Here is a 27,233-nt window from a genome sequence, read left to right as displayed (position 1 = left end):
CAACACCCTCACACACGGAGCAATGTGTTCTTAATTTCTAAGCGATTGCTTAGAAATTAAGTGGACATCGCTCCGTGTGTACCCCCCTTAACTCTCTCTGCACATGTTACATCTGCCCCACCTGCAGTGCAGCATGGTTTTGCCCATTAGCTAACAAATTTGCTGCTGCGATCAGATCTGAATTAGGCCCTCAGTCGCACACAGATATACAAGTGTCACATATAAAATGAATCTGCACAGTCTCCTGGTGCGTCCTAGTTGCATTGTCTAATTGTAAAGCGCAACGGAATATGCTGCGCTATATAAGAAACTGTTAATAAATAAATAATTGTGTTGTGACTAAGTCTCACAGACCCTGGCGGCTCAATCACGCAAGGCATCTCGCGCTGCATGGCGTATTGAGGCTGGATGTAAGAGGACACATCTATAGTAATGGCTTATTCAGAAGATGGATATGCTTGCTGGATTATACCTATGCATTTCTGGGCCTAATGCTGGGGTATATACTTGGCAGGTGATCCGCCTATAGATCTTGCGCATACACAGTTGACAATCGTCCGCCTGATATGTCAGGACAGCAGATCAATTTGAATATACCCATCCAGTTGTGACATCATATTCAATGGGAAGTCATCGGCATTCCCCCCCCCCCCCTCCCCCGGCATCATATTCAATGGATTCCGCGGCCAACCTGTCTCACGGCTTTCTCCAATATTTATTACCAGTACTCCAATATGAAAAATGTATGAAAGTCCCGTGACGGAGATCTGTTATTGTTCATTCTGTTCTCACAAAGACCATTTTTATAGCGGCTGTAATATGTTAGAGATGGTTCTGAAAACTACCAAAGTGAGATTTATCCTGGACAAGCAAACTGTAACCTATGTGTCTATACCCTTTACCCTGCCATCTGTTGCTGCCTCATGATGCGTACATTGGGGGTCATTCTGACACGATCGCACGCCGCACTTCTTCGCAGCCATGCTATCGGGTCGAAAATGCGCATGCGCGGCAGGCGCATTGTTGCCCGGTGACGCCGCGAACAAAGAAAGCGATCGCAGCGGAGACAAGAAGATTGACAGGAGGAAGGCATTCTGGGGCGTCAACTGACCATTTTCTGGGAGTGGTGCGGCAAACGCAGGCGTATCCAGTCGCTTAGAGGGCGGATGTCTGAACGTAAATTCCGGGACCTGCATCGCTGAGTCAATTGCACAGGGTAAGTAACTGTTACCCTGGTCTACTTCTACAAAAAACTTTTTTTGCATAGCAGGGCTGCACAAGTGATTGCAGCCTTGCTATGCAAAAAAGCCCTCCCCCATAGTCCGCGTCTAGTTGATCACACGGGCAACAAAAAGTTGCTACGTGCGATCATCTCGGAATGACCCCCATTAAGAGCCGATGAAAGACGTGCTGAATTAATGTTGCCATTAGATATTTTAACACATCAGTACTCTATAACTCATCCCAAGCTATTTCATCGGGTGTGGTATTAAAGTCCGACCACACTTAGGTCGACATTGTCTAGGTCAACCACTATTGGTCGATAGTAACTAGATCAACAGGGATTAAAGGTAGACAGGGTCTCTAGGTCGACAGGTCAAAAGGTCGACATAAGTTTTTTAATCTTTTTTTTTTGTCGTTTTTGCCGTACAGTGACCGAGAATCCCAATTAGTGCACCGCGTCCCCTCGCATGGCTCGCTTCGCTCGTTCCCGTTCCCAGTCGTAGTCCACGTGGACCGTAAAGTATGAAAAAGTAAAAAAAAAAAGAAAGAAAAATGTGAAAAACGCATGTCAACCTTTTGACCTGTCAACCTAGCACTTGTCGACCTAGAGACCGGATACCATTTCATCACTGTTTTAAGGTTGTTGCTATAACATTGATGTTTTTCTTGAGACAGAGACAATGTTTTATAAAGCAGCACATGTTTTAGTTGTGAATGTTCTTAAAACATAACCCTAAGAATAAAACAAACAGACTTTCAACAGCACATAAATAATTGATTCATTCTGAAGAGGACAGCGTTGTTTTAGGATTCCTCTACATAGGGGCATTGCTGGGTCACGGCACACGGTGTTATCAGCAGTACCCTGCATTATAACCAGCTTTTATTGGCATTCCCAGAGATCTCCGTATATATGCCTGACACTGGTAGTCTTCGTTCCGTTGTATTATCTCACTAAGACACATTCTCGCTGGGTTGCTCTACAGCCTATGGAGCACCTCCGCAGTGGAAATGAAATAATATTCACAGTGTAACTGGTTCAGTAACAAAAGAAAATACACCTGTTTTATTACTGTCTGTGCTTTGTTCTAGTTATCATTAATTGTTACTGTTTATATACTGTCAATCGTATTGTGCCGTGCTCTCTGGAGTAACTGACTGGCAGGGCACGGATGGCGGAGCAGCGATGGAGAACTTTCTCTGTCCCCATTCTGAGAGCCATACAAAAGTGGTACAATTGAGGACATTTGTTGGCATGTAATGACAGTTGGTATATCCCCTGAACCCTCACCCCAGTGACAGGGGATCCGGTCTGAAGGTCGACACTGTCTAGGTCGACAATGTTTAGGTCGACCACTATAGGTCGACAGTCACTATGTCGACATGGATGGAAGGTCGACAGGGTTTCTAGGTCGACATGTGCTAGGTCGACAGGTCTAAAGGTCGACATGAGTTTTTCACATTTTTTTTCTTTTTTTTTCTTTTTTCCATACTTAACGATCCACGTGGACTACGATTGGAATGGTAATCTGTGCCGAGCGAAGGCACCATGCCCGAAGTATGGCGAGCGAAGCGAGCCATGCGAGGGGACGCAGTGCACTAATTGGGGTTCCCAGTCACTTTACGAAGAAAACGACACCAAAAAAAAAAAAACTCATGTCGACCTTTAGACCTGCCGACCTAGCACATGTCGACCTAGAAACCCTGTCGACCTTCCATCCATGTCAACCTAGTGACGGTTGACCTATAGTGGTCGACCTAAACATTGTCGACCTAGATACTGTCGATTTGATGAACCACACCCAGTGACAGTGATGTCACTTCCAGAGTTACGGCATTGCGCACACATCTGCAGAATATAAATACTTTTATTTCCCGATACTTACTCATTACACGCCACAAACACTCCTGAAGATCATTCAGTACCAACATAATATCATTATCCATAACCGAAAAACGTACAGCAGAAAGAATAAAGGTGCACACAGGTCACATACAGAAAGAAAAGACTCTGTAGAGAAAAAGCGAAGACATCACATAAAGATGAAAGAAAAGGTTATGCTAAAAATAATCTATAAAACATGATATCTCTTAATAATCCAAAAACTTTTAGTATTCTTGTAAAATTACTTGAATATAACAAACGGAACTGCTATGAAGCTCCTAAAAGGTGATTTATAGATAATAAGGTTCCACAGGTCCAGTGCGCTACTGTATAGGCACAGTGAATAGAAACTGAATATGGGAAGAAAAACAGCTGCGCAATGGAGATGGGAACAATAAGGAAGCTGACGTATACTGATATATATATATATATATATATATATATATATATATATATATATATATATATATAGTTTAAAAAAAATTATACAATATATATAACCATGAATGTGGAGCAGAGAAAAATTTAAATAAAAATTAATTAAAAAAGCTGGTCTAAATACCAAACCTATATGACTATTGTCCAGTTACCCTGTACTGAAATGACTACTGAGTTAATTGAACAAGCAGTTATAGTAGGAGAGCGGCAACAAATTGCAACATGCATAAAGGGAAATGAAGAGATACAATGTATCCTTGGTGTAGATATATGATACTAAATGAGAAAAAGATCCACACACTTGTAGTGTTAATGTTTTAAAGTCCCGTAGATGAAGGTGTTTGGACTCCGTTATATAGAGTGAGATCCGTTATAGTATTAAAAACAAAGTTACCTATCCCGTGGGCTGGTTATAACCGAGCGTCCTCGGTTAAGCTGTCCTGCAATGCCCACCACTTGGCTGTGCGGGGAGGGATTGTGCGGCAATGCACTCAACGGAGTACTGTAGCGGAATTTGTTGCCGCCCTCCTGCTATAACTGCTTGTTCAATTAACTCAGTAGTCATTTCAGTACAGGGTAACTGGACAATAGTCATATAGGTTTGGTATTTAGACCAGCTTTTTTAATTAATTTTTTATTTTAATTTTTCTCTGCTCCATATTCATGGTTATATATATATTGTATAAATAAAAAAAATTTAACTAATTTTATATCAGTATTACGTCAGCTGCCTTATTGTTTCCATCTCCATTGCGCAGCTGTTTTTCTTCCCATATTGTAAAATGACTTCTCTGATAAACATGCGGACATGACGAGGTGACTTAGACTAGGATTTCAGTTAAATATTAAAAAATAATATGCCAAATTAAGTTAACCAACGCGTTTCATCTAAGACTTGGGTCATCACAAATGGGAAAAAAAGTATCACAACCCTGATAAAGTATTTAATTGTCTAATTATCTATTAAAACAAAATGACACTCCACACCATGGTAATTTAGGATTTTCAATTTAGTTTTAGTCGCTTACTTAAAATTGTAGTTGGTTTATAGTCACATTTTAGTCTTTCTCTTACGTCCTATAGGATGCTGGGGACTCCGTAAGGACCATGGGGTATAGACGGGCTCCGCAGGAGACATGGGCACTATAAAGAACTTTAGAATGGGTGTGCACTGGCTCCTCCCTCTATGCCCCTCCTCCAGACCTCAGTTAGATCCTGTGCCCAGAGGAGACTGGGTGCATTACAGGGGAGCTCTCCTGAGTTTCTTGTAAAAATAATTTTGTGAGGTTTTTTATTTTCAGGGAGCACTGCTGGCAACAGGCTCCCTGCATCGTGGGACTGAGGGGAGAGAAGCAGACCTACTTAAGTGATAGGCTCTGCTTCTTAAGCTACTGGACACCATTTGCTCCAGAGGGTCGGAACGCAGGTCTCACCCTCGCCGTTCGTCCCGGAGCCGCGCCGCCGTCCTCCTCACAGAGCCGGAAGATAGCAGCCGGGTGAGTAGAAGAAAAAAGAAGACTTCAAAGATGGCAGAAGACTTCAGTTCTTCAGTGAGGTAACGCTGCGCGCCATTGCTCCCACACACACACACAACAGCGGGCACTGTAAGGGTGCAGGGCGCAGGGTGGGGCGCCCTGGGCAGCAATTAATAGCCTCAAGGGACACTGGCAGATGTAAATATACTGCGGAGGCAGTATATTATTAACCCCCGCCAGTTTTTTGATTATTTGAGCGGGACCGAAGCCCGCCGCTGAGGGGGTGGGGCTTGATCCTCCAGCACTAACCAGTGCCATTTTCTCCACAGCACATGCAGAGAAGCTGGCTACCTGGACTCTCCTCTGCTGAACACGGTCACAGAGGGCAAAAAAGAGGGGGGGGGGGCACTTTTTATTGGCGCAGTGAGTGTATATTTATATATTTATATAAAAGCGCTGTTTGTCTGGGAATTTGGTTTCCAGTGTCAGTTGGCGCTGGGTGTGTGCTGGTATACTCTCTCTCTGTCTCTCCAAAGGGCCTTATTGGGGAACTGTCTCCATATAGATATATCCCTGAGTGTGTGGGGGTGTCGGTACGCGTGTGTCGGCATGTCGGAAGCAGAAGGCTCTTCTAAGGAGGAGGTGGAGCAGATGATTGTGATGTCTCCGTCGGCTGCGCCGACACATGATTGGATGGATATGCTGAATGTTTTAAATCCAAATGTGGCTTTATTACATAAAAGATTAGACAAAGCAGAGACCAGAGCTAAAGCAAGTAGTCAATCCATGGCTTTGACTGTTTTCACAGGGCCCTTCTGGGTCTCAGAAACTCTCACTGTCCCAAGTAGCAGACAATGATACCGACACGGATTCTGACTCCAGTGTCGACTGTGATGATGCGAGGTTACACCCAAGGGTGGCCAAAAGTATTCATTATATGATTATTGCAATAAAAGATGTTTTACATATCACAGATGACCCCTCTGTCCCTGACACGAGGGTGCACGTTTAAGGAAAAGAAACCTGAGATAACTTTTCCCCCATCTCATGAGCTGAATGAGTTATTTGAAAAAGCTTGGGAAACTCCAGACAAGAAACTGCAGATTCCCAAAAGAATTCTTATGGCGTATCCTTTCCCGGCAAAGGACAGGGTACAGTGGGAATCCTCGCCCAGGGTGGACAAGGCTTTAACGTGCTTGTCCAAAAAGGTGGCGCTGCCATCTCCAGACACGGCAGCCCTCAGGGATCCTGCTGATCGCAGGCAGGAAACTACCTTTAAGTCAATTTATACACATACGAGTGCCTTGCTCAGACCGGCAATGGCGTCGGCTTGGGTTTGTAGCGCTGTGGCGGCTTGGACGGATACTTTGTCAGCTGACATTGATACCCTGGATAGGTATACCATGTTATTGACCTTGGGTCACAATAAGGACGCAGTCCTATATATGAGAGATGCTTAGAGAGACGTTGGCCTGCTGGGTTCGAGAGCCAACGCCATGGCGATTTCTGCTAGGCGAGCCCTGTGGACCCGCCAATGGACGGGTGATGCCGACTCAAAGAGGCATATGGAGGTTTTGCCTTACAAGGGTGAGGACTTATTTGGGGAGGGTCTCACGGACCTGGTTTCCACAACTACGGCAGGTAAATCTACTTTTTTGCCTTATGTTTCCTCACAGCAAAAGAAAACGCCACAATATCAGATGCAGTCCTTTCGGTCGCATAAGTACAGAAGAGGTCGGGCTCTTCCTTCCTCGCCAGAGGTAAGGGTAGAGGGAAAAAACTGCCGGCTACGGCTAGTTCCCAGGAGCAGAAGTCCTCCCCAGCTTCTACTAAATCCACCGCATGACGCTGGGGCTCCGCGGAGGGAGTCCGCTCCGGTGGGGGCACGTCTTCGACTCTTCAGCCACGTCTGGGCTCAATCAGAGGTGGATCCCTGGGCAATGGAGATTTTATCCCAGGGTTACAAGCTGGAATTCGAAGACGTGCCTCCTCGCCGGTTTTTCAAATCGGCTTTACCAGCTTCTTCCCCAGAAAGGGAGAGAGTTTTAGCGGCAATTCAAAAACTGTGTCAACAACAAGTGGTTGTCGAGGTTCCCCTAGTTCAACAGGGAAAGGGGTACTATTCAACCCTACTTGTGGTCCCGAAACCGGATGGCTCGGTCAGACCCATTCTAAATTTAAAATCACTAAACCTGTACTTGAAAAAGTTCAAATTCAAGATGGAATCACTCAGGGCGGTTATCTCCAGCCTGGAAGGGGGGGATTTTATGGTCTCACTAGACATAAAGGATGCATACCTTCTTGTCCCCATATATCCTCCTCATCAGGCGTACCTGAGATGCGCTGTACAGGACTGTCATTACCAGTTTCAGACGTTGCCGTTTGGGCTTTCCACCAAGGTAATGGCGGAAATGATGGTGCTCCTGCGCAGGCAGGGAGTCACAATTATCCCGTACTTGGAGAATCTCCTGATAAAAGCGAGATCGAGAGAACAGTTGCTACAAAGCGTGTCGCTCTCCCTAAGAGTGCTGCAGCAACACGGCTGGATTCTCAATCTACCAAAGTCACAATTGGTTCCAACGACCCGGGTGACTTTTTTGGGCATGACTCTGGACACGGAACAAAGGAGGGTTTTTCTCCCGATGGAAAAAGCCCAGGAACTCCAGAACATGGTCAGAGACCTGTTGAAACCGAAAAGTGTGTCGGTCCATCAATGCACTCGAGTTCTGGGAAAAATGGTGGTGTCCTACGAGGCCATTCCCTTCGGCAGGTTTCATGCGAGGACTTTTCAGTGAGACCTTCTGGACAAGTGGTCCGGGTCCCATCTGCACATTCATCAAAAAATCAGCCTGTCCCCCAGGGCCAGGGTGTCTCTCCTGTGGTAGCTGCAGAGTGCTCACCTTCTACAGGGTCGCAGGTTCGGCATTCAGGACTGGGTTTTGGTGACCACGGATGCGAGCCTCCGAGGATGGGGAGCAGTCACACAAGGAAGAAACTTCCAGGGACTATGGTCAAGCCAGGAGGCTTGTCTACACATCAACATACTGGAATTGAGGGCCATATACAACGGCCTGCGTCAAGCGGAGAATCTTTTTCGCGACCTACCGGTTCTGATTCAGTCAGACAACGTCACAGCCATGGCTCATGTAAACCGCCAAGGCGGAACAAGGAGCAGAGTGGCGATGGCGGAAGCCACCAGGATTCTTCGCTGTGGGCGGAAAATCATGTAAGCGCTTTGACAGCAGTCTTCATTCCAGGAGTAGACAACTGGGAAGCAGACTTCCTCAGCAGACACGATCTCCATCCAGGGGAGTGGGGACTTCATCAAGAAGTTTTTGCAGAGATAACAAGTCATTGGGGACTTCCTCAGATAGACATGATGGCGTCACGCCTCAACAAGAAGCTTCGGAGGTATTGTGCCAGGTCAAGGGACCCTCAGGCAGTAGCAGTGGACGCCCTGGTGACACCGTGGGTGTTTCAGTTGGTCTCTGTGTTCCCTCCTCTTCCACTCATCTCAAAAATATTGAGAATCATAAGACGAAAAAGAGTGCAAACAATACTCATTGTTCCAGATTGGCCTCGCAAGGCCTGGTATTCAGATCTTCAGGAAATGCTCACAGAAGATCCGTGGCCTCTTCCTCTCAGAGAGGACCTGTTGCAACAGGGGCCCTGTCTGTTCCAAGACTTACCGCGGTTGCGTTTGACGGCATGGCGGTTGAACGCCGAATCCTAGCTGGTAAAGGCATTCCGGAAGAAGTCATCCCTACTCTGATAAGGGCTAGGAAGGAGGTGACGGCGAAGCATTATCACCGTATCTGGAGAAAGTATGTATCTTGGTGTGAAGCCAAGAATGCTCCTGCGGAAGATTTCCATCTGGGCCGTTTTCTCCACTTTCTACAGACAGGAGTGGATATGGGCCTAAAATTAGGCTCCATTAAGGTACATATTTCGGCCCTATCAATTTTCTTTCAGAAGGAATTGGCTTCTCTTTCAGAAGTCCAGACTTTTGTGAAGGGAGTGCTGCACATCCAGCCTCCTTTTGTGCCTCCAGTGGCACCATGGGACCTTAACGTGGTGTTACAGTTCCTGAAATCTCACTGGTTTGAGCCTCTTCAAACGGTGGAATTAAAATTTCTCACTTGGAAGGTGGTCATGTTGTTGGCCTTGGCATCTGCAAGGTGAGTGTCTGAATTGGCGGCTTTGTCTCACAAAAGCCCCTATCTGATTTTCCATGTGGATAGAGCAGAATTGCGGACTCGTTCTCAATTTTTGCCTAAGGTGGTTTCATCGTTTCATATAAACCAACCTATTGTGGTGCCTGTGGCTACAGGGTACTTGGAGGATTCCAAGTCCCTTGATGTAGTCAGGGCCTTGAAAATGTATGTAGCCAGGACGGCTCGGGTTAGGAAAACAGAGGCTCTGTTTGTCCTGTATGCGGCCAACAAGGTTGACGCTCCTGCTTCTAAGCAGACTATTGCTCGCTGGATCTGTAACACGATTCAGCAGGCTCATTCTACGGCTGGATTGCCGTTACCAAATTCGGTAAAGGCCCATTCCACTAGGAAGGTGGGCTCCGAGGGGCGACTTGGTCGGGGTCAAACACTTTTGCAAAGTTCTACAAGTTTGATACCCTGGCTGATGAGGAACTACTGTTTGCTCAATCGGTGCTGCAGAGTCATCCGCACTCTCCCGCCCGGTCTGGAGCTTTGGTATAATCCCCATGGTCCTTACGGAGTCCCCAGCATCCTCTAGGACGTAAGAGAAAATAAGATTTTAAATCTACCGGTAAATCTTTTTCTCCTTGTCCGTAGAGGATGCTGGGCGGCCGTCTCAGTGCGGACAAATTTCTGCAAGACTTGTATATAGTTTTTGCTCACATAAGGGTTACGTTACAGTTTGGATCAGTCTCGGGCTGATGCTGTTCTGTTTCATACTGTTAACTGGTTCGTATATTCCATGTTATACGGTGTGAATGGTGTGGGCTGGTATGAATCTTGCCCTTAGATTAACAAAATCCTTTCCTCGTACTGTCCATCTCCTCTGGGCACAGTTTCTCTAACTGAGGTCTGGAGGAGGGGCATAGAGGGAGGAGCCAGTGCACACCCATTCTAAAGTTCTTTATAGTGCCCATGTCTCCTGTGGAGCCCGTCTATACCCCATGGTCCTTACGAAGTCCCCAGCATCCTCTAGGGACTAGGAGAAAAAGATTTACCGGTAAGTTCTGTCCTTGGTTCTCTTCTCTCTCCTCTTCTCTCTCTATACGTCCTCACTAGGTAAGCTCATTAGTTCTTTAGGTTTCCAATATCATCTCTATGCTGATGACACCCAAATCTATCTCTCATCTCCAGACCTCTCCCCTGCTCTCCTCACTCGTATCTCCAACTGTCTCTGTGCTACCTCTTCCTGGATGTCCCAGCAATTTTTTAAACTTAACATGTCTAAGACCGAGCTGATCATCTTCCCTCCCTCCCGCATAACCTCACCTCCTACAATCTCATTATCTATTGATGGCACTACTATCTCCTCTAGCCCCCAAGTGCGCTGTCTTGGAGTTATCCTTGACTCCTCCCTCTCCTTCAAACCACACATTCAGCAACTCTCACAAACCTGCCATTTTCATCTAAAAAATATTTCCAGGATCAGACCCTTTCTGACCCAGGATGCTACTAAGACTCTTATTCACTCACTGGTCATCTCCAGACTGGACTACTGTAATCTGCTCCTGATTGGCATTCTTGACAGATACCTCTCTCCACTCCAATCTATCCTCAATGCTGCTGCCCGGCTCATCTTCCTCACCAAACGCACTACGTCCACCTCTCCTCTCTTACTAGACCTTCACTGGCTCCCCCTCCCTTTCAGAATCCATTTCAAGCTTCTCACACTCGCTTACAAAGCCCTCACGCACTCCTCTCCCATCTACATCTCTGACCTTATCTCCCTTTACACTCCCACCCGTCCTCTTCGCTCTGCTAATGCACGCCGACTCTCCTGCCTACGGATTACTTCCTCCCACTCCTACTTCCAAGATTTTTCACGTGCTGCACCACTTCTTTGGAATTCCCTACCTATCCCCCTCAGACTCTCCACCTCTCTACAAAACATCAAACGGGCTCTCAAGACCCACTTCTTCACCAAACCCAGCCAAATCTCATCTTAACCCTCTGTTCTACGCTCTCTATGTACCCCATCTGTGTCACCCCTGTCTGTCTACCCCTCCCCTTTAGAATGTAATCTCTCACGAGCAGGGCCCTCTTCCCTCATGTGCTTATCCTTTCTTACTTTAATAATCTTCAGCTGCACCAAATCCAGCAGTCTTCTGCCACCTGATACTTATTCCAGTGTCATCTCCTGATGTAGCTATGTTTATTTACCCTGTACTTGTCCTATACTGTCATCAACTGTAAGTTGCTGTTTTCCTGTTTGATTATTTGTTTATGTACTCCGTAACTGGGCTCTGCGGAACCCTTGTGGCGCCATATAAGTAAAGGATAATAATAATAATAATAGGTTTAAAATCTTATTTTTCTTTTCGTTTTAGTCCAGATTTAATAGGTGGTTCTCTGTTGTAATTTTAGTCTAATTTTAGTCAATGGTTTAATCATAACCTTTGTAAACAGTTTAATGGTACTGTAATAGATTTTACTGAAGAACATCATATTTAATGCACGAGGAGGCGGCTTTGACCACTTTTTTATCGCAGGAATCTTGTCTATGGAGTCCTAGGATCGGGTGTGGGCAGCCACTGGACAATCCAGGGCGTGCATATACAGAGAAAATGTCATACAAAGCACCTTGCACGATTGCGGAGTGGCTTACTAAATTTAAGCACCTTTATCATTATGTTATATATATATATATATATATATATATATATATATTGGTTGGGGTTGGGATACCGGCAGTCGCCACCCCGATGCCGGCATAGGGGCGAGTGCAACGAATCCCTTTGCAGGGCTCGCTGCGCTCGGTGGACACCCACGAGTGGGAATAGCCCAGGGGACCCCTGGCGGCCGGGATCCCTGCGTTGGTATGCTGACTACATCCCGCCGGGATCCCGACTGCCTTTCACCTGACTGCATCCCATATAGATATATTGATTCAAAATGCAGATGGCATCCCTAAACATTCCAAGCAACAACTCATCATTCCACTAGACTTCCTGATTCACTGTACCAAAACATTCCTATGCTGTGTTTGATTGGCCAATTAAGGTCACCAGAATGACACCGTGTGGGCTCAGTTTTGAACCTGACCCAGTTAGAAAACGATGCCTCATATGCTCACCTGATTCCTGAAAACCCATTCCGAACAACTGCCAAGGTGTGTTAGGAGCCCTCCCTTCTGTGGCCCCACCTTGCTCTTTGGGGCACATGGAGGGGACTTATGCAAGTCAATTTAGTAGATCAAAGGCAGTGGCAGAACTAACTCCATTGATGGGTGTTTCACTTCTGTCCCCCTCACCTCAGCCGCATGTTTGCAGCTGTACCCATTGGAATGTTGGTAATGCCACCAGTGCCTTGTGCACTATGTAATAAGTGACAAAAGCGGGTTCGCATAATAGGATGAATGGTGGGCTTCCTCGAGCTCTCATTGTACAGGCAAAATCTGATGTTGTTTGACATGTTACACGACCCCCTTTCCATTTGAAAATACTGACTTAGAGTCAAGATTTCAAGATGGCGCCCATGTTCGGTACATACCCTAAAAGATAGCCCACCTCAACCATACCTTACTGGAGTATTCAGTTTTCCCATTTCCTGCACAGTTTTTGAAACAAAAGGGTGTACTGCGACTTTTGTAGAACGGCCCATTTAAAGTACGTCATCCCAGCACTATAGCTGTCAGCTCTGACCTTCTTCCAAATGCATCTGTCAGTCTGCACTGTGCCCACGTACGGTGCCCTCTTCTACTGTGCAAGCTGAGAGCTTAGCACGCTGTACACGATGCCTCCTCCTGGGCTAATGAGGTTCCATGAGAATCGGGCACTGTGTAGTAACTAACGCTAAAGAACGGGGCACCAGCACATATTAAATATCTGCTTCTGAGATCATTAGGACAGTGGGCATACCTTTCTGATTTCTCCATATACTTGCCTGCACCCTGCCTGCTTCCTTTCTGTGGCTGGTTCTTGCTATTTTCAGGAAATGTGCTGTGTTGGGAAAGGTGGGGGGGAGGTGCGCAGGGACACGAACTTACTTTGAACCCTCCGTCTGAAGCAGGTGATCATAGCACAATTGTGTGTACTGTAAATGATATGCTGTCCAGGTTCAGGCAGAGTTCAGCCAGTAACCCCACATGGCGGCGAAGCCTTCCCTGGAACTGCATTTGCCAAAATACCTGCAGGAGCTGTGTGTTTCTTATGCAGCACCAGTCGGACAGGATAGCTTTTGTTACACAGTGACACATCCCACATTAACACAGGGCTGCATAGCGGGTGCTCTACTGTGATATAATCTCCCCAACACTAAGAGAGTGTCCAATGAGTAAATACCTTTGTACTTTATTATTATACTAGGAAGGCACTGTTTATGGTAGCATTCTCTGTGTACAGAATTAGCCAATCAGCATAATATTTCCTAATTATAAATACCTGACGGATGTTTTGATCTTTTCTTATTATTTAATTTGCTTTTTTTTTTTTTTTTTTTTTGCAGCCTTCTTCAGCTGTATATAGCAGTATTCATTTACTTCTTTGCATCTCCAATTATGGAGATTTTGCACAGCTACAATCATCTTTCCTGACATCCGGGGGGACGCCCAGCACAGGACTAGTCCGCCCCGCATGTCAGTCCGACCCCCCCCCCCCTTCCCTCGCAGAAGTGCAGAGGGATCGCACAGCGGCGATGCCTTTGCACTTCAGGAGTAACTCCCGGCCAGCGCAGCTTTAGCGTGCTGGGCGGGAGCTACTCCTCGCTCCCTGGCCCGCAGCGGCTGCGTATGACATCACGCAGCCGCTGCGGCCTGCCCCCCGTTCGGTCCGGCTACGCCTGCGTTGGTCAGACCGCGCCTATGAAACGGCAGCCAAACGCCGCCGTTTTGCCCCCTCCCACCCATCGATCGCCTCTGCCTGTCAATCAGGCAGAGGTGATCGCTATCCTGCTACGGCCTTCGGCCGCCCCGCAGGCGCAGCAGGGACCCGTTAGCTCTGCTGCGTTAAAACGCAGCGAGCAAACGGGTCGGAATGACCCTCTATATGTGAGCTTTCACTACTTTGTGCTTATGAACATAAAGGGTGTATGTACAGTAAGTATTGAAGGTGGAGATTTATCAAAGCTTGCAGAGAGATTAGTACCAACCAGTCAGCTTGTAACTGTCAATTTTCAAAGAGAGCCTGAAAAATGATAGAAGCTGACTGGTTGGTTCTTTGGGGAGTATGTATTAAAGCTTGGAGAGATAAAATACCAACCAATCAGCTCCTAACTACCATGTTACTGGCTGAGTTGAAAAATGACAAGAGCTGTTTGGTTGGGTTCTTTAAATCTCTCCAGTGTATCACTCTCCAAACTTTGATAAATCTCCCCATGTACAGTAGCTCTCTCCACGTTTTGATAAATATAGTCCGTAATGCTTCTCTCGCCCCCTTCAACCCTTCTAAATTCAATGCTTTATCTTTCTTTATTCTGTGTTTTCACCAAACACTTTATATCATCTGCAGCACAGCCACCCTCTCTAGATACCATGGTTTATGCACAGCAGTTCTGTATCATCCAAGGACTTACAAAATAAACACTACGGGGGCTCCTGGTGACCTCCTCTCCATCTTTGCACTGTGGAGAGGGCTGCTGGGAGGGCAGTAGGCTGCTGGGAGATGTAGTTCTCTCTGCTGTTGCCTCCTGGGGGAGGGGGCAAACAATATGGGGGTGGTTGCAGGTCACAAGCACAGTCACACATACTTACACACAGTCACCATTGCTGCAGGAGACTGGCTTACGACGCTGGGGGAGAAGTCTTGCTCTGGAGGAATATGAAAAAAAGGTGCTGTGAAATTACTGCATCTCATTTTCTCTATTTTAATTGAATCACTAAACCCAGCGACTGCGGGGGGGAAATCTTTTACCGCAGGGTTTTTTAAATTTCCTGTGTTTAATTGAATTCCCCCCTCTAAGAAAACACGGCAAACTAGACCAAAACAAAGATAATTGGATTTAGCAAAAGTTGAAACAGGCCATATAAAATCCAATGAAAAGGTTTACTGGAGGTGGACCGCTCCCTCAAAGCCACTGTTGTGTTAGATCCCAGTGAGATACACCTGGAAGTCTCAGTACTGTGACAATATGGAACCTTGATGCATGTTGTATCCACTCGAATAGTCTCTCACTAATGTAGTCTGGTTTGTTTTCTACATTCCCCTAAAGTCTTTTATCACCTCATAATATGTGCTGGGGTAGAATAAATAGTAAATACAGGTTGAGTATCCCTTATCCAAAATACTTGGGACCAGAGGTATTTTGGATATCGGATTTGTCCGTATTTTGGAATAATTGCATACCATAATGAGATATCATGGTGATGGGACCCAAGTCTAAGCACAGAATGCATTTATGTTACATACACACCTTATACACACAGCCGGAAGGTAATTTTAGCCAATATTTTTTGTAACTTTGTGCATTGAACAAAGTGTATCTACATTCACACAATTCATTTATGTTTCATATACACCTTATACACACAGCCTGAAGGTCATTTAATACAATATTTTTAATAACTTTGTGTATTAAACAAAGTTTGTGTACATTGAGCCATCAAAAAACAAAGGTTTCACTATCTCAGTCTCACTCAAAAAAGTCCGTATTTCGGAATATTCCGTATTTCGGAATATTTGGATATGGGATACTCAACCTGTATACCATTTACTGCAACATAATAGCCATGTATCTAGCACCAAGCCAGTCCCTCTATTGGAAACCGGCGTCCTCCTGACCCCAAGGCAACATTGCTGTGTGACCATATCATGCAGCCAGTGGCGTCAGGCAAGGGGTGCTGGCTGCTCCCCAGCTATCGGTCTCTGAGAGGGTGACGCCAAGATGCCAGTTCCGTCTTAGTGACGGGAGCCGGGCGCTGCACTGTAACATTTTTATGCAGCACTCGGTACTACCATGCTGAGACTTGTTGTGCCACACAGAAATAAAGTAAAGGCAGATGCACACTCTACCCTCATCTCTGACCCTCCATATTTTTTAAGAATACTGATAATCAAAGCAATTATAATAAACTCTACAATTTAACATGGCGTAGTACTGAGATACTTAGCGGGTCAGGACAACAATGTGAGCCCACCTTCCTCGTCACGGTGACCTCATCAGGTGGGTCCCTAACATCCCTAATATTGACATATTATATACATTTATGCAGGTCTCATCTATGATAGTGTCCATTCTAATATGTAGATCGCAAATGCAAGGACCCATACTAGTTAAAAACACCTAAAGGGCAGGTGGGCGGGGTACTAGTCTAGGTAGAAGGAAGGGCAGGTGGGCGGGGTACTAGTCCAGGTAGAAGGAAGGGCAGGTGGGTGGGGTACTAGTCTAGGTAGAAGGAAGGGTAGGTGGGTGGGGTACTAGTCTAGGTAGAAGGAAGGGTAGGTGGGCGGGGTGCTAGTCTAGGTAGAAGGAAGAGCAGGTGGGCGGGGTACTAGTCTAGGTAGAAGGAAGGGTAGGTGGGTGGGGTACTAGTCTAGGTAGAAGGAAGAGCAGGTGGGCGGGGTACTAGTCTAGGTAGAAGGAAGGGCAGGTGGGCGGGGTGCTAGTCTAGGTAGAAGGAAGAGCAGGTGGGCGGGGTGCTAGTCTAGGTAGAAGGAAGGGCAGGTGGGTGGGGTACTAGTCTAGGTAGAAGGAAGAGTAGGTGGGTGGGCGGGGTGCTAGTCTAGGTAGAAGGAAGGGCAGGTGGGTGGGGTACGTGTCTAGGTAGAAGGAAGAGCAGGTGGCCGGGGTACTAGTCTAGGTAGAAGGAAGAGTAGGTGGGAGGGGTGCTAATCTAGGTAGAAGGAAGGGCAGGTGGGCGGGGTACGTGTCTAGGTAGAAGGAAGAGCAGGTGGCCGGGGTACTAGTCTAGGTAGAAGGAAGGGTAGGTGGGCGGGGTACTAGTCTAGGTAGAAGGAAGGGCAAGTGGGCGGGGGTACTAGTCTAGGTAAACACTGCTGAGGGTCCTCACTGTTGCAAATTCAAACTTGTATTCTAGTTACAGTAGTTTTTGACTTGGCTCAAACATTGATAATTTGCTGATGCGTTACAGTACATTACAGTGCTAGACAATAGCACAATGGCAGACTATGGCCCCGAGTTGTTCGCTCGGTAATTTTCTTCGCTTCGCAGCAATTTTCCGTTAATTGCGCATGTGCAATGTTCGCACTGCGACTGCGCCAAGTAAATTTGCTAAGAAGTTTGGTATTTTACTCACGGCATTACAAGGTTTTTTCTTCGTTCTGGTGATCGTAATGTGATTGACAGGAAGTGGGTGTTTCTGGGTGGAAACTGGCCGTTTTATGGGAGTGTGTGAAAAAAACGCTGCCGTTTCTGGAAAAAACGCGGGAGTGGCTGGAGAAACGGAGGAGTGTCTGGGCGAACGCTGGGTGTGTTTGTGACGTCAAACCAGGAACGACAAGCACTGAACTGATCGCACTGGAAGAGTAAGTCTCGAGCTACTCAGAAACTGCACAGAGAAATCTTTTCGCAATATTGCGAATCTTTCGTTCGCAATTCTGGATTCACTCCCAGTAGGCGGCGGCCTAGCGTGTGCAATGCTGCTAAAAGCAGCTTGCGAGGGAACAACTCAGAATGAGGGCCTATGTTTCTTTGTTTTCTAACTAACGATTTCTGTCCTAGCAACCGGTTTGGTTTGCCTAATGGTAGCACCGGCCCTGATCTTGCATCATGCAGCAGTCAGCTGGCTAAAGTGCAAGGGGTTGGAAGGTACTGTTTGGCTTTTTGTGTTTTTTAGGAACTTTTCCTCTAACAAAGGCGGGACAAGAGGTAGCTGCCTACACTGTATCCAAATTTCAAGAACGGGGAAACCTTATTTCTTCATCTTCCCTTTAAAAGGTGCAGGAGTGAATAGAACTAAATGATTCTGTATGGTTTTTTTCCTTCTATTTGCAAGATTTTTACCTATATGTGCCAGCGTCTGTACACTATTTTTGCATAAAGTGGTAGCCTATTTCATCCAATTTTACCACAGTAGTTCACTTGACAGTTCACAGGACGTCACTGAAATACCAGCCTGCAGTCTTATTAAATAGCATAGTACTTCCATGTAGTAAATGTTATTCTAATGGTCTGTAGTTCATAGAATGAGCTTCACAAATTGTGACCAGTCAACATGTCTCATATTGACACAGTACTTCCAGTATAGATGCCCACAGTTCTGCAGATTGGTAGTATCACATAAGATGAGACTCCATGGTCTTACAGTTGTGCCAGCATGTGTCACATGGTATTGCTGCAGCAGCCTGGATAGCCAGTCCAAATCTAGGCAGTGACTGGGTGACCAGTGGGCTAATAATACTATCATACGCTTGATGCGTTTCTCCGGGTATCGGGCAGTTTCATCAGAGCTATGCTTGCCCCACTAGTATTATGAATTATAAATAATTATAGCATGGTTTATGTCCTCATGCGCAGAATGTTGACGTGTGAAATGCCGACATTGTGCACATACCGCAGCAGGGGGGTTAGGCACTGGGGTAGGAGTAGTCCTAATCACAGCCGGAAGTGCAGTTGGATCTGCTGGAAGTCATCAGAATGTCACCACTAGACTATCGGGCAAAGTTTGTCGACATTTCATCAATGTCAACACGGTCAATGCCAACACGTCAAGCATGTCAACATTTATTTATATCTTATAGACATTACGACCTTGTCGATATTATCAAGTCAACATGATGAATGTCAACAAAATATACCACAGCTCATTTATGATGTGATCTTACTGGACTGGAAGTACAAAGGGACCACTGGGTCTACGGGCAGTGAAAAGTGTAGAAGTTGCCCATGGGAACCAATCAGCTGCTACGTATAATTTTATAGTATGCACTTTATAAATGTTACCTCAACACTCATTGGTTGCCATGGACAACTTCTCCACTGGCTCACTTCTCCACACTTATCACTGCTTCATGAACAGACCCCCTAATGTTACAAGTACGTTGCCATAATTTTAAGTTTGTTTCTGCTGTATTTGATATATTGTCAAAGCTTGTATATTTCTTTATGTATATTCACTGGTCCCTACTAGTGAATATGCATAGCTCTCCATTCTGTGCTGAGACACACAACAAGGCCACTGAACAGGAGAGATGCCATGTTGGCTGCTGTTTAGGTAAATAGGCGTAGGAGGCACACGGGTTTATCGCACCCAGTGATCTTTATGGGGCCCCGCATTGTGCAGTGTCAGGCCACTTTAGGAATGCCTATTAAATATAAACACACAGTGTTGCAACTGGCGTAGCCTGTAAGTGGATACATTTCGATACCTGAAGCTTATGCAGAATAATTTTTGTGTGTGTTTCACAAATAAATAGATTCCAAGCTGTTTGTTTTCCCCCTCGCAGCTGAAATGTAACCGTCACCTAGTAACCTTACACTAATGACAACACGTTCTTCTGGTGTTTTTGTTTTATGTTTGGCAATAAAGTGAGGACATAACAGCAGGATGAGGCTAACCCAATCAGGCCTATTGCTTTTTGTACTATATATATTTATTACAGGCCACATTGCTATCATTCCTTTCTGCTGATTTCCACATACTGTAGGCAATGTGCTAAAAGGAAATCTTTATCAGATGAAATAACACGTTAATACAGAATTAGAATTCTATGTACGTTATTTCCTCTGATAGACCAATGGGAGATGGGGTAAACTCGGTGCTTTAGGGATCTTTGATTCCTTAGACAAAACATTCCATCATGCGATGATGATGATAATGTTGAGGATTATTGTTATCCTTTGTTTATATGGCGCCACACGGGTTCTGCAGTTCCTAACAAAGTACATAAACATGTTCCTAACAAAGTACATAAAACTGAGCAAAAAACCCCCAATAACAGCAACTTACAGTAAAAGACAATGCACGACAAGCACATGGTAGGGCAGCATGGACGGCGTAACGGTTAGCATTACTGCATCACAGCACTGAGGTCATGGGTTTGATTCCCACCATGGCCGTAACTGTTTGGAGTTTGTATGTTCTCCCCGTGCTTGCTCCGGTTTCCTCCCACAATTCCAAAATATGCTGGTAAGTTAATTGGCTCCCAACAAAGGGGGTGATTCCGACCCGTTCGCACGCAGCGGTTCTTCGCTGCGGTGAGAACTGGTAGGGACTGCCGCTGCGCGGCGCACGCGCGGCATTGCTTGCTGACGGCCGTCACCGGGCAGCGATGCCGCCAGCGCTGAAAGTGATCACAGCGGCGATCGCAAGAAGATTGATGGCGGGGAGGCTTTCCGGGGCGTCTACTCACCGTTTTCCGGGCATGGAGAGCCGAACACAGGAATGTCCAGCCGTTTGGAGGGCGGATGTCTGACGTCAATCCCGGGACCTTCGTCGCTGGATCCGTCGCACTGGGTAAGTAAGTCTGACCCTGGTCTTGTTTTGCAGGAAACTTTTTTAGCATAGCAGGGCTGCACAAGTGATCGCAGCCCTGCTATGCTAAAATACACTCCCCCATAGGCGGCGCCTAGTTGATCGCACAAGCAGCAAAAAGTTGCTACGTGCGATCAACTCGGAATGACCACCAAAATCCACCCTTTCTCTCTTGGGGTTAATGATCTCCAGGCTACATTTACCTGTCTTCCAAACGGCAGTGGAAAATAAACGTATGGGCAGATTAAAACTGCCCTGTCCTAATACTTTACATCAGTAATTTAACTGAGCACAAGTCACTGCAATTGAAAAGCCAAAAATGTTAGATATTAAAAAAATTTTTATAGCGCCTGTTATATTTCCCAGCACCTTACAATCCCTAGCAAACACAGTAATAAAAACGACTGGGTATTGATAGAGAGGTAAGAGGACCCTGCTCATAAATTTCCAAACTACTAGATGTGTACTACTTCCAGATATTGTGTTTTGTTTTGTTTTTGTGGGGCCATGCAATCCCTTCACACAGCAGTGTTGATAAAGGGGGTCTGAGTTGTTTAAGTATAGCCAGAGAACACATGTAAGTTTTGTGTGAACTGTGTTGTAATTGGGTAGATTAAAAAGTTAAGAGTGGTAGTTTGGGAATTTTGATAAGCTACCGAACAAGGTGAGTTTCAGGTAACATATGAGTGTTTGCCGCTATGGCACAGTCTAGTTGTACGAGAGTGTAAATTCAGTAGAGAGGACAGAGCATTTAAAAAAAAAGGCTTTCAAATGGGAATGGGAGCAGGTAATTAGTGTGGATCAGTTATGTAGCATAGTTGAGGTAGTGATTAGCATTACTGCATCACAGTCCTTACCGTCATGAGCAATCCCTGAACAAGGCACTGTGATGGTGTGGAGTTTGTATGTTCTCTCCGTGTTTGCATGGGATTCCAGTATATTCCACTTGCCAGCACAATAGCTGTATTGTTCACAGTTACATTTGAACCTCTAGTGCCACGGGCCAGAACATCAGTGTAAGAACTCACCCAGTTGCTCAGATTGTGCGCTTGTCCCAGAGGACTTTAGCTTCCTCTGTTGTTGCTTGGCATTGGGTGATCAGGCCTCAATATCAATGCTATGACCTAGAATTTCAAATTTAAAGTTAAAAATGTGCAGCTTCTGAGGTCTATCCAAATGCAGGTTCCTTGCTGTGCGTCTTGCTAACTTAGTGAGGTGCAGTATAAATTACTATACCTCCCAACATGACCCTCTCCAGGAGGGACACAATGCTCTGCTCCTGGACTTCCCTCTTAATTTATGATTGCCATCACCTGTGCTGAACAGGTTAATGGATAAGAAAGGTGTTTCAGCACAGGTGACAGTAATCATACAGTAAGAGGGAAGCCCAGGAGCAGAGCATTCTGTCCCTCCTGGAGAGGTATGAATTTCCCCTACACATTGCTTTAGTGAAAACACCCTTTAAAAACTACTGCCAATTCGTATCATACCAGGACTGGTCGTACAGTAAGTCAGCGGGGACTTGTGCCAACTACAGCTGATTTGACTGCATATCTGCCCCTTCCAAACTTGCCAACACACCCCTTTAGCAAAATTGTGCATGCATCTAGTCGCTTGACACTTGGGTGTGTGGTGGGCTCTGCCCGTGTGTTTGCAGAACGCAGTCCTCTTTTACAGATACCGTAGAGTGGTACAGTTAGGACCCTGGGAGGCACATAAAGTGTTATTCCCATCTATTCGCTCACTACTGCCATGGTGGAGTTAAATTTCCTTCTGTTCCCCAGCTAATTATACGAGTTCAGTGTGTCTTGTGTAATTATCATATAATTGTATAACCTGGTGGACACATGTTTATGTCAAAAGATCAGCATTTTTGCTTTCTAAATATTGCCTAATGTCTGTTGAATGTCTGGAGGCCATTCCCCGTGCGCGTTTCGCTTTGAAGTCTTCACAGTGAACATATTGAAAGATTTGATTCCGAGCAACTGGACTGTAACCTGTTTTGAAAAAAAGAAATAAATAGAAAAGAAAAATGAAAACATGTCAGCATTAAACTAAACTGTTATACACCATGAATGTAATCAGCAGGAGGTGGAGTGGCCCGTAGTACTTTCTTACGCAGTGTGTGATTGTGGAACTTATACAAGCTTTCTCTAACGTCCTAAGTGGATGCTGGGGACTCCGTAAGGACCATGGGGAATAGCGGCTCCGCAGGAGACTGGGCACATCTAAAGAAAGCTTTAGGACTATCTGGTGTGCACTGGCTCCTCCCCCTATGACCCTCCTCCAAGCCTCAGTTAGATCTTTGTGCCCGAACGAGAAGGGTGCACACTAGGGGCTCTCCTGAGCTTCTTAGTGAAAGTTTTAGTTTAGGTTTTTTATTTTCAGTGAGACCTGCTGGCAACAGGCTCACTGCATCGAGGGACTAAGGGGAGAAGAAGCGAACTCACCTGCGTGCAGAGTGGATTGGGCTTCTTAGGCTACTGGACATTAGCTCCAGAGGGACGATCACAGGCCCAGCCTGGATGGGTCCCAGAGCCGCGCCGCCGGCCCCCTTACAGAGCCAGAAGGCAGAAGAGGTCCGGAAAATCGGCGGCAGAAGACGTCCTGTCTTCAACAAGGTAGCGCACAGCACTGCAGCTGTACGCCATTGCTCTCAGCACACTTCACACTCCGGTCACTGAGGGTGCAGGGCGCTGGGGGGGGGCGCCCTGAGACGCAATAAAAAACACCTTGGATGGCAAAAAAAATGCATCACATATAGCTCCTGGGCTATATGGATGCATTTAACCCCTGCCAGAATACATAGAAAAACGGGAGATAAGGCCGCCGATAAGGGGGCGGAGCCTATCTCCTCAGCACACTGGCGCCATTTTCCCTCACAGCTCCGTTGGAGGGAAGCTCCCTGTCTCTCCCCTGCAGTCACTACACTACAGAAAGGGTTAAAAAAGAGAGGGGGGGCACTAATTACGCGCAGTATTAAAGATACAGCAGCTATAAGGGGAAAAACACTTATATAAGGTTATCCCTGTATATATATAGCGCTCTGGTGTGTGCTGGCAAACTCTCCCTCTGTCTCCCCAAAGGGCTAGTGGGGTCCTGTCCTCTATCAGAGCATTCCCTGTGTGTGTGCTGTATGTCGGTACGTTTGTGTCGACATGTATGAGGAGAAAAATGATGTGGAGACGGAGCAGATTGCCTGTAATAGTGATGTCACCCCCTAGGGGGTCGACACCTGAGTGGATGAACTGTTGGAAGGAATTACGTGACAGTGTCAGCTCTGTATAAAAGACAGTGGTTGACATGACAGCCGGCTACTCAGCTCACTCGCCTCATAGGCCGTCAGGGGCTCTAAAGCGCCCGTTACCTCAGATGGCAGATATAGACGCCGACACGGATACTGACTCCAGTGTCGACGGTGAAGAGACAAATGTGACTTCCAGTAGGGCCACACGTTACATGATTGAGGCAATGAAAAATGTTTTACACATTTCTGATAATACGAGTACCACCAAAAAGGGGTATTATGTTCGGTGAGGAAAAACTACCTGTAGTTTTCCTGAATCTGAGAAATTAAATGAGGTGTGTGATGATGCGTGGTTTTCCCCCGATAACAACTGATAATTTCTAAAATGTTATTGGCATTATATCCTTTCCCGCCAGAGGTTAGGGTGCGTTGGGAAACACCCCCTAGGGTGGATAAAGCGCTCACACGCTTGTAAGGGCTCTACCCTCTCCTGAGATGGCCGCCCTTAAGGATCCTGCTGATAGAAAGCAGGAGGGTATCCTAAAATGTATTTACACACATACTGGTGTTATACTGCGACCAGCAATCGCCTCAGCCTGGATGTGCAGTGCTGGGTTGGCGTGGTCGGATTCCCTGACTAAAAATATTGATACCCTAGATAGGGACAGTATATTTTTGCCTATAGAGCATTTAAAAGATGCATTTCTGTATATGCGTGATGCACAGCGGAATATTTGCCGACTGGCATCAAGTCTAAGTGCGTTGTCCATTTCTACCAGTAGAAGGTTATGGACACGTCAGTGGTCAGGTGATGCGTATTCCAAATGGCATTTGGAAGTATTGCCTTATTAAAGGGAGGAGTTATTTGGGGTCGGTCTTTCAGACCTGGTGGCCACGGCAACAGCTGGGAAATCCACGTTTGTACCCCAGGTCGCCTCTCAACATGAGAAGACGCCGTATTATCAGGCGCAGTCTTTTCGTGGACAAGCGGGCAAAAGGTTCCTCATTTCTGCCCCGTGACAGAGGGAGAGGAAAAAGGCTGCAGAAATCAGCCAGTTCCCAGGAACAGAAACCCTCTCCCGCCTCTGCCAAGCCCTCAGTATGACGCTGGGGCTTTACAAGCAGAATCAGGCACGGTGGGTGGCCCGTCTCAATGAATTTCAGCGCGCAGTGGGCTCACTCGCAAGTAGACCCCTGGATCCTTCAGGTGATATCTCAGGGGTACAAATTAGAATTCGAGACGTCTCCCCCTCGCCGTTTCCCAAAGTCGGCTTTACCGATGTCTCCTTCTGACAGGGAGACAGTTTTGGAAGCCATTCACAAGCTGTATTCCCAGCAGGTGATAATCAAGATACCCCTCCTGCAACAGGGAACGGGGTATTATTCCACACTGTTGTGGTACCGAAGCCGGACGGCTCGGTGAGACCGATTCTAAATCTAAAATCTTTGAACACTTACATACAGAGGTTCAAATTCAAGATTGAGTCACTCAGAGCAGTGATTGTGAACCTGGAAGAAGGGGACTACATGATGTCTCGGGACATCAAGGATGCTTACCTTCATGTCAAAATTTACCCTTCTCATCAAGGGTACCTCAGGTTTATGGTACAGAACTGTCACTATCAGTTCAGACGCTGCCGTATGGATGGTCCACGGCACCCCGGGTCTTTACCAAGGTAATGGACGAAATGATGATATTCCTTCGAAGGAAGGGAATTTTAGTTATCCCTTACTTGGACGATTCCCTGATAAGGGTAAGATCCAGGGAACAGTTGGAGGTCGGTGTAGCACTATCTCAGGTAGTGTTGCGGCAGCACGATTGGATTCTCAATATTCCAAAATCGCAGCTGGTTCCGACGACTTGTCTTCTGTTCCTAGGGATGATCCTGGACACAGTCCAGAAAAAGGTGTTTCTCCGGGTGGAGAAAGCCAGGGAGTTATCCGAGCTAGTCAGGAACCTCCTAAAACCGAGCCAAGTCTCAGTGCATCAATGCACAAGGGTTCTGGGTAAAATGGTGGCTTCCTACGAAGCAATCCCATTCGGCAGATTCCACGCAAGAACTTTCCAGTGGGACCTGCTGGACAAATGGTCCGGGTCGCATCTTCAGATGCATCAGCGGATAACCCTGTCACCAAGGACAAGGGTGTCCCTCCTGTGGTGGTTGCAGAGTGCTCATCTTCTAGAGGGCCGCAGATTCGGCATTCAGGACTGGGTACTGGTGACCACGGATGCCAGCCTGCGAGGCTGGGGAGCAGTCACACAGGGAAGGAATATCCAGGGCTTATGGTCAAGCCTGGAGACATCACTTCACATAAATATCCTGAAGCTAAGGGCCATTTACAATGCTCTAAGCTTAGCAAGACCTCTGCTTCAAGGTCAGCCGGTGTTGATCCAGTCGGACAACATCACGGCAGTCACCCACGTAAACAGACAGGGTGGCACAAGAAGCAGGAGGGCAATGGCAGAAGCTGCAAGGATTCTTCGCTGGGCGGAAAATCATGTGATAGCACTGTCAGCAGTATTCATTCCGGAAGTGGACAACTGGGAAGCAGACTTCCTCAGCACGACCTCCACCCGGGAGAGTGGGGACTTCACCCAGAAGTCTTCCACATGATTATAAACCGTTGGGAAAAACTCGACAGGTATTGCGCCAGGTCAAGGGACCCTCAGGCAATAGCTGTAGACGCTGTGGTCTACACAATATCACAAATTGGCTCTTACCTGTGCCCAATTAAGGACACAGTGTGACAAGGGTAAGCATAAGGTCTGCGGTCATACCCCACTGGAGATGCCCAATCTCATCTGATCTTGGAAGCCAAGCAGTGGAGGGCCGGTTTAAGTACTTGGATGGGAGACCACCAAGGAACACCCTGGTACTGCAAGTATTTGCTACCCTGTCTGTCACTGAAATAGAGCATTGATTCGCCTATCGGTCATGACCTATGATTTAACTACCTGCTAGGATTCAATTCCCAGTTTGGGATACACAGCAGTCCTCAAATGATGGTCATATATATATATATTGAATAAATATAATTTTGACCACAGGTTGTCCCATAGCTGGTGTCTTTCAAATCACGAAATCACAAAGCTACCCATCTCGGCTTATATTAGGTATTTGTACCCTATTGATTAAAAATATTTTTTTCATATTTTCGCAATGTCACTATTTAAACAGATATTGGCGCTTATTGAACTCCTCAATAATTAATTTTTTAACGAAAATCATTAAAGTATTGAATTTTAGTCAGCTATTGTGGCAATCAGCCATACATTACTATCTGTATAAGAGTGCTTCCTAAAAAGAGTCTCCTTTCTTCTCTTGTTGTCGTGTTTACAATGGCAGAAGCTGCAAGGATTCTTCGCTGGGCGGAAAATCATGTG

General features: G+C 46.3%; 1 protein-coding gene and 1 pseudogene across 4 annotated transcripts in view; both read left to right on the top strand.

Moving 5' to 3' along the window:
• VPS13D (vacuolar protein sorting 13 homolog D) overlaps positions 1–27,233 on the top strand; it is a 504,218-nt gene that overhangs the window by 388,006 nt on the left and 88,979 nt on the right. The window lies entirely within an intron of this gene.
• LOC134968174 (5S ribosomal RNA) lies at positions 26,614–26,734 on the top strand (annotated as a pseudogene).

This window comes from Pseudophryne corroboree, chromosome 10 (assembly GCF_028390025.1).
Source record: "Pseudophryne corroboree isolate aPseCor3 chromosome 10, aPseCor3.hap2, whole genome shotgun sequence".
NCBI lineage: Eukaryota > Metazoa > Chordata > Amphibia > Anura > Myobatrachidae > Pseudophryne > Pseudophryne corroboree.
The sequence above is the reverse complement of the archived record's forward strand: the minus strand, read 5'-3'. Positions and strand labels throughout refer to the sequence as shown.